Source organism: Neoarius graeffei, chromosome 20 (genome assembly GCF_027579695.1).
Source record: "Neoarius graeffei isolate fNeoGra1 chromosome 20, fNeoGra1.pri, whole genome shotgun sequence".
NCBI lineage: Eukaryota > Metazoa > Chordata > Actinopteri > Siluriformes > Ariidae > Neoarius > Neoarius graeffei.
In genome coordinates this window covers 39,262,772-39,276,150 of record NC_083588.1, presented here as the reverse complement: position 1 = coordinate 39,276,150, position 13,379 = coordinate 39,262,772, and the positions used below count along the sequence as shown (strand labels likewise).

Here is a 13,379-nt window from a genome sequence, read left to right as displayed (position 1 = left end):
CTCCACTGTAGGACAGGACAAGCGGCTACAGGTGGATGGAAAGATATTCGACCTAGAGTATTTTCAGACAAGCAAACCCTTTTGGATTTGCTGATCTCCTAAACAGCTTCCACACGTAACATACCTGTAAGTAACCTATATACACACACCATAAAATTGTGATCCAGCATCCCTTACAGCTAGAAACCCTCTCTCAGATCCCTTTTCAACATATTAATCCTGTCCTTCTCAGCCCACGGTGAAGTAATGCATTTCCTGTTTTCATTGAGACACTCAGGCCAGGTTCCCAAGCCCGAACACTACGAAAGTCACCCGTAAGTTACACACCTGAATAACTAGGTTTTAAACAAAATTTAAAGAATCGGTGTTTGTTAAAATCATTTAGTCTTTAAAAAATATATTCGGATAAATAATTATGGTAATTTGTAGTGATAATCTATTAATTTAGAGTGGGCAATGTAGTACAAAGAGAAAGAAAGGAAAAGCTTACAGCACCTGGTATTCCCAGGCGGTCTCCCATCCAAGTACTAACCAGGCCCGACCCTGCTTAGCTTCCGAGATCAGACGAGATCGGGCGTTCTCAGGGTGGTATGGCCGTAAGCGAGAGACGAGATCTAAAGTTGCCTATTTGAAGACGGCCAGCGACCTCTCTCTCTCGAGAATGATTATAATGTATTGCGAATATGCTTCATTACTGATAACTGTAGTAAAGTGAGTTTGGCTACTCGCCTGAAAATGCCCATTTCTACTGTTAAAAAAAATAAATATAAATAAATAAATAAATAAATAAAGGACACTAACAAGAGCTGTTACAATTTTGCCTGGAAGAGGACCCAAGTTTATTTTACTCCCCCGTCCGGTGAGGAGAAGCGTAAGAGAGGCAAAACAAACAAACAAACAAACAAACAACCAAAGATCATTGTTGGTGAATTACAAGAAAAAGTACAATCTTGGGGTTTCCAAATCTCCAAAACAACCATAAGTCTTCACCTCCGTTCCAACAGATTATTTGGAGGGTATGCCAGAAAAAAAGAAAAGAAAAGAAAAGTCTTTTCTGTCATTTAACCACAAATGTAAGGGCGTGAGGCTTGTGAAATGCTAACGCTGTTTTAAAAGTTGTTTTGCTGGGGCACAGTGAACTTGGGTCCTCCTTCAGGCAAGTTTGTAACAGCTCCAGTTAGCGTCAACTTTATTATTATCCTAACAGTAGACATTGGCGTTTTCAGGCGAGTCGCTATATTTTTTTTTATATATATAACCATTCCCTGACTTCGGAAAGGTCAACACAATTCTTCCTGATTTGGTTTATCTCACTTTCGCTACGATAGTCAACCGGAATCCTGCTTGAGAGAGGTCGCGTGGCGTCTTCAAATAGGGAAGGATAAAGCCTTTCCCTCGCTTACGGCCATACCACCCTGAGAACGCCCGATCTCGTCTGATCTCGGAAGCTAAGCAGGGTCGGGCCTGGTTAGTACTTGGATGGGAGACCGCCTGGGAATACCAGGTGCTGTAAGCTTTTCATTTCTTTGAACTACATTGCCTACTCTAAATTAATAGATTATCACTGCAAATTACCACTAATTATTTACCTGAATATATTTTTTAAAGACTAAATGATTTTAACAAACACTGATTCTTTAAATTTTGTTTAAAACCTAGTTATCCAGGTGCGTAACTTACGGGTGGCTTTCTTAGTGTTCGGGCTTGGGAACCTGGCCTGAGTGTCTCAATGAAAACAGGAAATGCATTACTTTATAGCAGCCAGTGGGCTGAGAAGGACAGGATTGATATCTTGAAAAGGGATCCGAGAGAGGGTTACTAGCTGTAAGGGATACTGGATCACAATTTATGGTGTGTATATAGGTTACTTACAGGTATTTTATGTGTGGAAGCTGTTTAAGAGATCAGTAAATCCAAAAGGGTTTGCTTATCTGAAAATACACTAGGTCGAATATCTTTCCATCCATCTGTAGCCGCTTGTCCTGTCCCACAGTAAATCCAAAAGGGTTTGCCTATCTGAAAATACACGAGGTCGAATATCGATTAGTAGTAGTAGCAGTAGTAGTAGCAGCAGCATTTAAAAAAATATATATATACAATACTGAACGGGATATAACTACAGTATAAACTCACCTGCTTTGTTAGCATCTTGTTGCCCAGCAGGTGGGAGTACTGAATAGTTGAAGGCCAAAAGAGCCTTGTGTATTCCCAGTCGCTCCAAAAGCAGTGTGAGTGAACATTTTATTGGACAGGACCTGTGTGTACCGCAAACAGACAGACTGTGCATAATGTTGATAGTGTTATGTTGACATTCATATTGAGATTTATTGACATAAATCTTAATAAAATTGAAGATTTAGTTGGGTCTCTTGACTCTGGGCTGTTAGTGATTTCTAATACCAACGGCATGAACATTGCCACAAGCAGCTATAAGATTTTTTTTCTTTGATAATTTCTCCCTGAGGGCGGTACGGTGGTGTAGTGATTAGCACTGTCGCCTCACAGCAAGAAGGTTTGCTGGTTGCTAGCATGTTTTCAGTAAAACTCTTCCTGCGATCACATTGTCTGTTGCCCTGCCATAACAAAAATTGTCAACTGTCCAACAAGCTAGTGGACTAATAAACCTCATCTCATCATCTCTAGCCGCTTTATCCTGTTCTACAGGGTCGCAGGCAAGCTGGAGCTGACTACGGGCAAAAGGCAGGGTACACCGTGGACAAGTCACCAGGTCATCACAGGGCTGACACATAGCCAACCACTCACGCCTACAGTCAATTTAGATTCACCAGTTGACCTAACCTGCATGTCTTTGGACTGTGGGGGAAACCGGAGCACCCGGAGGAAACCCACGTGGACAACATGCAAACTCCGTACAGAAAGGCCCTCGCCGGCCACGGGGCTCAAACCCAGACCTTCTTGCTGTGAGCCGACAGCGCTACACCACCATGCCGCCCACTAATAAACCCGTTTTAGCTAATTTTATATGAATCTGTCATGAATATTTTCCGTAAAGTGTGTTAGTAAATAATCCCACTTTTTTAAAAAAAAAAAGTAAATTAAAAATAACTGCTGGATATAATACCATCTATTTTATGTAAATGAAGATCCAAATTTCATTGTCCGGTGGTCAAGTGTTTATGAGATATGTTGCCTTGCATTTACGGCGGTGCTCCCTGTGGTGGCACTTGTTCATCTGTACGTATGGACGTCGAATGGTCAAAACCATCAAAAATCCGGTCAACACATTGCCATAGTCTCTTAAGCATCGGGCTCCACTCCATGCGCAAGGAGCTCAGCTAAAACCCAAGGGCTTTGCTGTCATGGGAAAACAATCAACAGCAGGGTTGTGTGATGCCGTTACTATCAAATATTTTCTTATAACAGCATTATCAAAAAGTGTTTTATCCTTCTTACAGTATGTCACAATTTACTAAGGATTACAATTTTGTTTACTGAAGAACAGCACATTGTACCTTTTATCCACTTATTGTTATGTTCAGTGTTGTGGAATATCTGTGAAACAAGTTAGTTCCTACTACCGGTACAGCGTCTTCCGTCCTCAGACTTCCCTGGAGCACAAAAGTTACACAAATGTTACACTGTTGACACTATATAGTGGTGCTTGAAAGTTTGTGAACCCTTTAGAATTTTCTATATTTCTGCATAAATATGACCTAAAACATGATCAGATTTTCAAACAAGCCCTAGAAATAGATAAAGAGAACCCAGCTGACCAGTTGAGTTTGGAAAAGGAATACTTGCATGTAGTCTACAGACATCCTGGTTACGTATAAACCGTCAAACCTCTCTTAATGCCACACCTTCATAGCAGAGGAGGGAGAAATTATCAAAGGAAAAAAAAAATCTCACTTATGCCAGTGTTCATCATGCTTATGGCTAATTTTGTACAGTTGGTATTAGAAATCACTAACAGCCTAGAGTCTAGAGACCCAACTAAATCTTCAGTTTCATTGAGATCTCACAGAATGTCAACACGACACTATCAGCATTATAATCAGTCTGTCTGCTTGCAGCACACACAGTTCCTGGCCAGTAAAATGTTCACTCTCACTGCTTTTAGAGGTACTGGAAATACACAAGGCCCTTTTGGCATTCAACTACTAAGTACTACCACCTGCTGGACAACAAGATGATTACAAAGCAGGTGAGTTTATCCTGGAGTTACGTGCTTTTCAGTATTGTATTTTTGTTGTGTTGTTTTTTTACTACTACTACCACCTACTCCATAGATAGCGAGACCGATTAGGGGTGGCACGGTGGTGTAGTGGTTAGCACGGTCACCTCACAGCAAGAAGGTCCTGGATTTGAGCCCAGCGGCGAGCAAGGGCCTTTCTGTGTGGAATTTGCATGTTCGCCCCGTGTTTGTGTGGGTTTCGCCCACAGTCCAAAGACATGCGGTTAGGTTAATTGGTGGCTCTAAATTGACCGTGAGTGTAAATGGCTGTTTGTCTCTATGTGTGAGCCTGGCGACTTGTCCAGGGTGTACTCCACCTCTTGCCCATAGTCAGCTGGGATAGGCTCCAGCTTGCCTGCTCCACTGTAGGACAGGACAAGCGGCTACAGGTGGATGGAAAGATATTCGACCTAGAGTATTTTCAGACAAGCAAACCCTTTTGGATTTGCTGATCTCCTAAACAGCTTCCACACGTAACATACCTGTAAGTAACCTATATACACACACCATAAAATTGTGATCCAGCATCCCTTACAGCTAGAAACCCTCTCTCAGATCCCTTTTCAACATATCAATCCTGTCCTTCTCAGCCCACGGTGAAGTAATGCATTTCCTGTTTTCATTGAGACACTCAGGCCAGGTTCCCAAGCCCGAACACTACGGAAGTCACCCGTAAGTTACACACCTGAATAACTAGGTTTTAAACAAAATTTAAAGAATCGGTGTTTGTTAAAATCATTTAGTCTTTAAAAAATATATTCGGATAAATAATTATGGTAATTTGTAGTGATAATCTATTAATTTAGAGTGGGCAATGTAGTACAAAGAGAAAGAAAGGAAAAGCTTACAGCACCTGGTATTCCCAGGCGGTCTCCCATCCAAGTACTAACCAGGCCCGACCCTGCTTAGCTTCCGAGATCAGACGAGATCGGGCGTTCTCAGGGTGGTATGGCCGTAAGCGAGAGACGAGATCTAAAGTTGCCTATTTGAAGACGGCCAGCGACCTCTCTCTCTCGAGAATGATTATAATGTATTGCGAATATGCTTCATTACTGATAACTGTAGTAAAGTGAGTTTGGCTACTCGCCTGAAAATGCCCATTTCTACTGTTAAAAAAAATAAATAAATAAATAAATAAAGGACACTAACAAGAGCTGTTACAATTTTGCCTGGAAGAGGACCCAAGTTTATTTTACTCCCCCGTCCGGTGAGGAGAAGCGTAAGAGAGGCAAAACAAACAAACAAACAAACAAACAACCAAAGATCATTGTTGGTGAATTACAAGAAAAAGTACAATCTTGGGGTTTCCAAATCTCCAAAACAACCATAAGTCTTCACCTCCGTTCCAACAGATTATTTGGAGGGTATGCCAGAAAAAAAGAAAAGAAAAGAAAAGTCTTTTCTGTCATTTAACCACAAATGTAAGGGCGTGAGGCTTGTGAAATGCTAACGCTGTTTTAAAAGTTGTTTTGCTGGGGCACAGTGAACTTGGGTCCTCCTTCAGGCAAGTTTGTAACAGCTCCAGTTAGCGTCAACTTTATTATTATCCTAACAGTAGACATTGGCGTTTTCAGGCGAGTCGCTATATTTTTTTTTATATATATAACCATTCCCTGACTTCGGAAAGGTCAACACAATTCTTCCTGATTTGGTTTATCTCACTTTCGCTACGATAGTCAACCGGAATCCTGCTTGAGAGAGGTCGCGTGGCGTCTTCAAATAGGGAAGGATAAAGCCTTTCCCTCGCTTACGGCCATACCACCCTGAGAACGCCCGATCTCGTCTGATCTCGGAAGCTAAGCAGGGTCGGGCCTGGTTAGTACTTGGATGGGAGACCGCCTGGGAATACCAGGTGCTGTAAGCTTTTCATTTCTTTGAACTACATTGCCTACTCTAAATTAATAGATTATCACTGCAAATTACCACTAATTATTTACCTGAATATATTTTTTAAAGACTAAATGATTTTAACAAACACTGATTCTTTAAATTTTGTTTAAAACCTAGTTATCCAGGTGCGTAACTTACGGGTGGCTTTCTTAGTGTTCGGGCTTGGGAACCTGGCCTGAGTGTCTCAATGAAAACAGGAAATGCATTACTTTATAGCAGCCAGTGGGCTGAGAAGGACAGGATTGATATCTTGAAAAGGGATCCGAGAGAGGGTTACTAGCTGTAAGGGATACTGGATCACAATTTATGGTGTGTATATAGGTTACTTACAGGTATTTTATGTGTGGAAGCTGTTTAAGAGATCAGTAAATCCAAAAGGGTTTGCTTATCTGAAAATACACTAGGTCGAATATCTTTCCATCCATCTGTAGCCGCTTGTCCTGTCCCACAGTAAATCCAAAAGGGTTTGCCTATCTGAAAATACACGAGGTCGAATATCGATTAGTAGTAGTAGCAGTAGTAGTAGCAGCAGCATTTAAAAAAATATATATATACAATACTGAACGGGATATAACTACAGTATAAACTCACCTGCTTTGTTAGCATCTTGTTGCCCAGCAGGTGGGAGTACTGAATAGTTGAAGGCCAAAAGAGCCTTGTGTATTCCCAGTCGCTCCAAAAGCAGTGTGAGTGAACATTTTATTGGACAGGACCTGTGTGTACCGCAAACAGACAGACTGTGCATAATGTTGATAGTGTTATGTTGACATTCATATTGAGATTTATTGACATAAATCTTAATAAAATTGAAGATTTAGTTGGGTCTCTTGACTCTGGGCTGTTAGTGATTTCTAATACCAACGGCATGAACATTGCCACAAGCAGCTATAAGATTTTTTTTCTTTGATAATTTCTCCCTGAGGGCGGTACGGTGGTGTAGTGATTAGCACTGTCGCCTCACAGCAAGAAGGTTTGCTGGTTGCTAGCATGTTTTCAGTAAAACTCTTCCTGCGATCACATTGTCTGTTGCCCTGCCATAACAAAAATTGTCAACTGTCCAACAAGCTAGTGGACTAATAAACCTCATCTCATCATCTCTAGCCGCTTTATCCTGTTCTACAGGGTCGCAGGCAAGCTGGAGCTGACTACGGGCAAAAGGCAGGGTACACCGTGGACAAGTCACCAGGTCATCACAGGGCTGACACATAGCCAACCACTCACGCCTACAGTCAATTTAGATTCACCAGTTGACCTAACCTGCATGTCTTTGGACTGTGGGGGAAACCGGAGCACCCGGAGGAAACCCACGTGGACAACATGCAAACTCCGTACAGAAAGGCCCTCGCCGGCCACGGGGCTCAAACCCAGACCTTCTTGCTGTGAGCCGACAGCGCTACACCACCATGCCGCCCACTAATAAACCCGTTTTAGCTAATTTTATATGAATCTGTCATGAATATTTTCCGTAAAGTGTGTTAGTAAATAATCCCACTTTTTAAAAAAAAAAAAGTAAATTAAAAATAACTGCTGGATATAATACCATCTATTTTATGTAAATGAAGATCCAAATTTCATTGTCCGGTGGTCAAGTGTTTATGAGATATGTTGCCTTGCATTTACGGCGGTGCTCCCTGTGGTGGCACTTGTTCATCTGTACGTATGGACGTCGAATGGTCAAAACCATCAAAAATCCGGTCAACACATTGCCATAGTCTCTTAAGCATCGGGCTCCACTCCATGCGCAAGGAGCTCAGCTAAAACCCAAGGGCTTTGCTGTCATGGGAAAACAATCAACAGCAGGGTTGTGTGATGCCGTTACTATCAAATATTTTCTTATAACAGCATTATCAAAAAGTGTTTTATCCTTCTTACAGTATGTCACAATTTACTAAGGATTACAATTTTGTTTACTGAAGAACAGCACATTGTACCTTTTATCCACTTATTGTTATGTTCAGTGTTGTGGAATATCTGTGAAACAAGTTAGTTCCTACTACCGGTACAGCGTCTTCCGTCCTCAGACTTCCCCGGAGCACAAAAGTTACACAAATGTTACACTGTTGACACTATATAGTGGTGCTTGAAAGTTTGTGAACCCTTTAGAATTTTCTATATTTCTGCATAAATATGACCTAAAACATGATCAGATTTTCAAACAAGCCCTAGAAATAGATAAAGAGAACCCAGCTGACCAGTTGAGTTTGGAAAAGGAATACTTGCATGTAGTCTACAGACATCCTGGTTACGTATAAACCGTCAAACCTCTCTTAATGCCACACCTTCATAGCAGAGGAGGGAGAAATTATCAAAGGAAAAAAAAAATCTCACTTATGCCAGTGTTCATCATGCTTATGGCTAATTTTGTACAGTTGGTATTAGAAATCACTAACAGCCTAGAGTCTAGAGACCCAACTAAATCTTCAGTTTCATTGAGATCTCACAGAATGTCAACACGACACTATCAGCATTATAATCAGTCTGTCTGCTTGCAGCACACACAGTTCCTGGCCAGTAAAATGTTCACTCTCACTGCTTTTAGAGGTACTGGAAATACACAAGGCCCTTTTGGCATTCAACTACTAAGTACTACCACCTGCTGGACAACAAGATGATTACAAAGCAGGTGAGTTTATCCTGGAGTTACGTGCTTTTCAGTATTGTATTTTTGTTGTGTTGTTTTTTTACTACTACTACCACCTACTCCATAGATAGCGAGACCGATTAGGGGTGGCACGGTGGTGTAGTGGTTAGCACGGTCACCTCACAGCAAGAAGGTCCTGGATTTGAGCCCAGCGGCGAGCAAGGGCCTTTCTGTGTGGAATTTGCATGTTCGCCCCGTGTTTGTGTGGGTTTCGCCCACAGTCCAAAGACATGCGGTTAGGTTAATTGGTGGCTCTAAATTGACCGTGAGTGTAAATGGCTGTTTGTCTCTATGTGTGAGCCTGGCGACTTGTCCAGGGTGTACTCCACCTCTTGCCCATAGTCAGCTGGGATAGGCTCCAGCTTGCCTGCTCCACTGTAGGACAGGACAAGCGGCTACAGGTGGATGGAAAGATATTCGACCTAGAGTATTTTCAGACAAGCAAACCCTTTTGGATTTGCTGATCTCCTAAACAGCTTCCACACGTAACATACCTGTAAGTAACCTATATACACACACCATAAAATTGTGATCCAGCATCCCTTACAGCTAGAAACCCTCTCTCAGATCCCTTTTCAACATATCAATCCTGTCCTTCTCAGCCCACGGTGAAGTAATGCATTTCCTGTTTTCATTGAGACACTCAGGCCAGGTTCCCAAGCCCGAACACTACGAAAGTCACCCGTAAGTTACACACCTGAATAACTAGGTTTTAAACAAAATTTAAAGAATCGGTGTTTGTTAAAATCATTTAGTCTTTAAAAAATATATTCGGATAAATAATTATGGTAATTTGTAGTGATAATCTATTAATTTAGAGTGGGCAATGTAGTACAAAGAGAAAGAAAGGAAAAGCTTACAGCACCTGGTATTCCCAGGCGGTCTCCCATCCAAGTACTAACCAGGCCCGACCCTGCTTAGCTTCCGAGATCAGACGAGATCGGGCGTTCTCAGGGTGGTATGGCCGTAAGCGAGAGACGAGATCTAAAGTTGCCTATTTGAAGACGGCCAGCGACCTCTCTCTCTCGAGAATGATTATAATGTATTGCGAATATGCTTCATTACTGATAACTGTAGTAAAGTGAGTTTGGCTACTCGCCTGAAAATGCCCATTTCTACTGTTAAAAAAAATAAATAAATAAATAAATAAATAAATAAAGGACACTAACAAGAGCTGTTACAATTTTGCCTGGAAGAGGACCCAAGTTTATTTTACTCCCCCGTCCGGTGAGGAGAAGCGTAAGAGAGGCAAAACAAACAAACAAACAAACAAACAACCAAAGATCATTGTTGGTGAATTACAAGAAAAAGTACAATCTTGGGGTTTCCAAATCTCCAAAACAACCATAAGTCTTCACCTCCGTTCCAACAGATTATTTGGAGGGTATGCCAGAAAAAAAGAAAAGAAAAGAAAAGTCTTTTCTGTCATTTAACCACAAATGTAAGGGCGTGAGGCTTGTGAAATGCTAACGCTGTTTTAAAAGTTGTTTTGCTGGGGCACAGTGAACTTGGGTCCTCCTTCAGGCAAGTTTGTAACAGCTCCAGTTAGCGTCAACTTTATTATTATCCTAACAGTAGACATTGGCGTTTTCAGGCGAGTCGCTATATTTTTTTTTATATATATAACCATTCCCTGACTTCGGAAAGGTCAACACAATTCTTCCTGATTTGGTTTATCTCACTTTCGCTACGATAGTCAACCGGAATCCTGCTTGAGAGAGGTCGCGTGGCGTCTTCAAATAGGGAAGGATAAAGCCTTTCCCTCGCTTACGGCCATACCACCCTGAGAACGCCCGATCTCGTCTGATCTCGGAAGCTAAGCAGGGTCGGGCCTGGTTAGTACTTGGATGGGAGACCGCCTGGGAATACCAGGTGCTGTAAGCTTTTCATTTCTTTGAACTACATTGCCTACTCTAAATTAATAGATTATCACTGCAAATTACCACTAATTATTTACCTGAATATATTTTTTAAAGACTAAATGATTTTAACAAACACTGATTCTTTAAATTTTGTTTAAAACCTAGTTATCCAGGTGCGTAACTTACGGGTGGCTTTCTTAGTGTTCGGGCTTGGGAACCTGGCCTGAGTGTCTCAATGAAAACAGGAAATGCATTACTTTATAGCAGCCAGTGGGCTGAGAAGGACAGGATTGATATCTTGAAAAGGGATCCGAGAGAGGGTTACTAGCTGTAAGGGATACTGGATCACAATTTATGGTGTGTATATAGGTTACTTACAGGTATTTTATGTGTGGAAGCTGTTTAAGAGATCAGTAAATCCAAAAGGGTTTGCTTATCTGAAAATACACTAGGTCGAATATCTTTCCATCCATCTGTAGCCGCTTGTCCTGTCCCACAGTAAATCCAAAAGGGTTTGCCTATCTGAAAATACACGAGGTCGAATATCGATTAGTAGTAGTAGCAGTAGTAGTAGCAGCAGCATTTAAAAAAATATATATATACAATACTGAACGGGATATAACTACAGTATAAACTCACCTGCTTTGTTAGCATCTTGTTGCCCAGCAGGTGGGAGTACTGAATAGTTGAAGGCCAAAAGAGCCTTGTGTATTCCCAGTCGCTCCAAAAGCAGTGTGAGTGAACATTTTATTGGACAGGACCTGTGTGTACCGCAAACAGACAGACTGTGCATAATGTTGATAGTGTTATGTTGACATTCATATTGAGATTTATTGACATAAATCTTAATAAAATTGAAGATTTAGTTGGGTCTCTTGACTCTGGGCTGTTAGTGATTTCTAATACCAACGGCATGAACATTGCCACAAGCAGCTATAAGATTTTTTTTCTTTGATAATTTCTCCCTGAGGGCGGTACGGTGGTGTAGTGATTAGCACTGTCGCCTCACAGCAAGAAGGTTTGCTGGTTGCTAGCATGTTTTCAGTAAAACTCTTCCTGCGATCACATTGTCTGTTGCCCTGCCATAACAAAAATTGTCAACTGTCCAACAAGCTAGTGGACTAATAAACCTCATCTCATCATCTCTAGCCGCTTTATCCTGTTCTACAGGGTCGCAGGCAAGCTGGAGCTGACTACGGGCAAAAGGCAGGGTACACCGTGGACAAGTCACCAGGTCATCACAGGGCTGACACATAGCCAACCACTCACGCCTACAGTCAATTTAGATTCACCAGTTGACCTAACCTGCATGTCTTTGGACTGTGGGGGAAACCGGAGCACCCGGAGGAAACCCACGTGGACAACATGCAAACTCCGTACAGAAAGGCCCTCGCCGGCCACGGGGCTCAAACCCAGACCTTCTTGCTGTGAGCCGACAGCGCTACACCACCATGCCGCCCACTAATAAACCCGTTTTAGCTAATTTTATATGAATCTGTCATGAATATTTTCCGTAAAGTGTGTTAGTAAATAATCCCACTTTTTAAAAAAAAAAAAGTAAATTAAAAATAACTGCTGGATATAATACCATCTATTTTATGTAAATGAAGATCCAAATTTCATTGTCCGGTGGTCAAGTGTTTATGAGATATGTTGCCTTGCATTTACGGCGGTGCTCCCTGTGGTGGCACTTGTTCATCTGTACGTATGGACGTCGAATGGTCAAAACCATCAAAAATCCGGTCAACACATTGCCATAGTCTCTTAAGCATCGGGCTCCACTCCATGCGCAAGGAGCTCAGCTAAAACCCAAGGGCTTTGCTGTCATGGGAAAACAATCAACAGCAGGGTTGTGTGATGCCGTTACTATCAAATATTTTCTTATAACAGCATTATCAAAAAGTGTTTTATCCTTCTTACAGTATGTCACAATTTACTAAGGATTACAATTTTGTTTACTGAAGAACAGCACATTGTACCTTTTATCCACTTATTGTTATGTTCAGTGTTGTGGAATATCTGTGAAACAAGTTAGTTCCTACTACCGGTACAGCGTCTTCCGTCCTCAGACTTCCCCGGAGCACAAAAGTTACACAAATGTTACACTGTTGACACTATATAGTGGTGCTTGAAAGTTTGTGAACCCTTTAGAATTTTCTATATTTCTGCATAAATATGACCTAAAACATGATCAGATTTTCAAACAAGCCCTAGAAATAGATAAAGAGAACCCAGCTGACCAGTTGAGTTTGGAAAAGGAATACTTGCATGTAGTCTACAGACATCCTGGTTACGTATAAACCGTCAAACCTCTCTTAATGCCACACCTTCATAGCAGAGGAGGGAGAAATTATCAAAGGAAAAAAAAAATCTCACTTATGCCAGTGTTCATCATGCTTATGGCTAATTTTGTACAGTTGGTATTAGAAATCACTAACAGCCTAGAGTCTAGAGACCCAACTAAATCTTCAGTTTCATTGAGATCTCACAGAATGTCAACACGACACTATCAGCATTATAATCAGTCTGTCTGCTTGCAGCACACACAGTTCCTGGCCAGTAAAATGTTCACTCTCACTGCTTTTAGAGGTACTGGAAATACACAAGGCCCTTTTGGCATTCAACTACTAAGTACTACCACCTGCTGGACAACAAGATGATTACAAAGCAGGTGAGTTTATCCTGGAGTTACGTGCTTTTCAGTATTGTATTTTTGTTGTGTTGTTTTTTTACTACTACTACCACCTACTCCATAGATAGCGAGACCGATTAGGGGTGGCACGGTGGTGTA

General features: G+C 41.5%; 6 non-coding genes across 6 annotated transcripts; 3 read left to right on the top strand and 3 right to left on the bottom strand.

The window, feature by feature from the left end:
• Nucleotides 1–483: 483 nt before the first annotated feature.
• LOC132869503 (5S ribosomal RNA) lies at nt 484–602 on the bottom strand. The gene has a single exon (XR_009650967.1). It is a non-coding gene; the product is annotated as a 5S ribosomal RNA (ribosomal RNA).
• Nucleotides 603–1,397: 795 nt separating this feature from the next.
• LOC132869502 (5S ribosomal RNA) lies at nt 1,398–1,516 on the top strand. The gene has a single exon (XR_009650966.1). It is a non-coding gene; the product is annotated as a 5S ribosomal RNA (ribosomal RNA).
• A 3,520-nt stretch (nt 1,517–5,036) lies between these two features.
• Nucleotides 5,037–5,155, bottom strand: LOC132869501 (5S ribosomal RNA). The gene has a single exon (XR_009650965.1). It is a non-coding gene; the product is annotated as a 5S ribosomal RNA (ribosomal RNA).
• Nucleotides 5,156–5,940: 785 nt separating this feature from the next.
• LOC132869500 (5S ribosomal RNA) lies at nt 5,941–6,059 on the top strand. The gene has a single exon (XR_009650964.1). It is a non-coding gene; the product is annotated as a 5S ribosomal RNA (ribosomal RNA).
• A 3,520-nt stretch (nt 6,060–9,579) lies between these two features.
• LOC132869498 (5S ribosomal RNA) lies at nt 9,580–9,698 on the bottom strand. The gene has a single exon (XR_009650962.1). It is a non-coding gene; the product is annotated as a 5S ribosomal RNA (ribosomal RNA).
• Nucleotides 9,699–10,491: 793 nt separating this feature from the next.
• Nucleotides 10,492–10,610, top strand: LOC132869497 (5S ribosomal RNA). The gene has a single exon (XR_009650961.1). It is a non-coding gene; the product is annotated as a 5S ribosomal RNA (ribosomal RNA).
• Nucleotides 10,611–13,379: the final 2,769 nt, after the last annotated feature.